A 1,842-nucleotide genomic window follows, 5' to 3' on the forward strand; every position below is an offset into this window, starting at 1 on the left:
TTGTTATTATTATTCGGTGAACTTTTTATCACATCGAACATGGCTTTTCCAAAACGTGATCATGTTGGATGATAACAGAGGATTTAAAAGGAATGATAATTAAGATAATTAATGCAAGACCTCCTACCCCGTCTCAGTGTTTTTTTTTGCTATTAACCTTAGCTATCCAGTGACTGAGCATCACCTTTCAGTGATGTTTTGCTAAAAACTTTAGATATCCCCTAGTCTCTGTGCCATGTCCTTCCAAGTTTTTGGGTGTCAGTTCCCGTAATCGATGCTTTATATACCTAAGCTTAATTTACTGTGTTTATTGATTTTATGTTAGCCGTTATTTTTATATATTGTTAGTCTTTATTTTTTATAGATTGTTACTTTTTTATCATTTCATACATATAGTTGTGTTATTATTTATAAGAAAGTATACGCATTCACATCTGAAATATATAATATGAATAGATATTTCCTCACCATTCTACTTATTTTTTTTTCTTTTTTTGAAGGGGATCGGAAGCTTTCTGTGAAAGGCTGTGGTCTTTTGGCCGGTTCCATAACAGTGTATGATCATTAGGTATAATAACAGTAATAACCAAACCCCGTACGTAATTCAGCTGATGGCGCGCTGTATGTTTAGCAAGGGTGTTGCAAAGAGGTGGATTCATATGCTATTATTATTATAATTTTTATTAGTTCTATTAATTTGGTTTTTTCTTTTGTGTTGTTTTATATTTTTATATAATTTGTAAAAATTATGAGGCACCGAGATTTTTCATTTTGATGTCGACTTCTAGCTCAGTCAACATAAGTATACAACATACCAAACCCCTGCGGACTACTGTCTTTTTTAAAAAAATTTAACAACTCCATCGAAAGGGTCTTGCATTGGTCAGTAGCAGTCAGAACACCTGCCTTTTGGCTCTTACTGAATTCTGTTTCCGGACTTCATCTAAAAAGAAAATATGTAATTTCCTCTTCCTGTGCCAATGATTGGCCTTTCATAAATATTCCAAGGGTAATTCCTCCTCAGCTTTTGTTGAAATGTATAGAATGCGATGCTTTCGTCTCCTGACCTGGGTCTCAGTGGAACAACACTAAATGAATTGCCTGTTGATAATTTTCATGAAAATTGGGATTTGGCCCATTAGCATTTCCAAGCCACCACCTTAACCTAATCGATGTCATGTATAAAATAAATGAATGTTACAAATTTCTGAAAGTTCTGTTGCAAATTTTAGCTCAGAAAAGGATAAAGTTGATGAAATATCACTTACTTGCTACTTTAGTAATGATATTTTTTTAAAAATAAATTTCAATGTAAATTGAAATCAGTTAGCCAAATAACATGTAAATATTCACTGTACTTTCCAATACGTCAAGGGAGTAAATAATTTAGCTCTCAAGCAGACTTGACCTTGAATCCTACAAGAGACCTTGATCACACTAATACATAGTTGGTCGTTTCGCTCAAGAATTTCGGATTTATGTACTACATACCCACTTCCAGGCCATCCGGTTTTAACAGAACTTTCTCGGATACATGTAAAAACGAACCTTTAATTCCATTTTTTTAACGTCTCATATAACTATAAACTGTACCTTGGAATTAAATGAGTGAGACACTTCTTTTCAATTAAGGAGACTCATAGAAAGCTCTTTCACCCAGTAGGATACTGAATTTTAGTCATTTTTTTGACATGATATTGCAAAAGAATTTATATAGGTTTTGCATAAGTATTGTCTCATTTGAATTGCAAGGGTTCATAACAGTGAGCATTTGATCTCCATATGTAGCTCAGCTCTTATTACTTAAAATAACCCCTTGAGTGTTTAAACCAAAGAAGTTTT

This window comes from Macrobrachium nipponense, chromosome 16, assembly GCF_015104395.2.
Source record: "Macrobrachium nipponense isolate FS-2020 chromosome 16, ASM1510439v2, whole genome shotgun sequence".
Lineage (NCBI taxonomy): Eukaryota > Metazoa > Arthropoda > Malacostraca > Decapoda > Palaemonidae > Macrobrachium > Macrobrachium nipponense.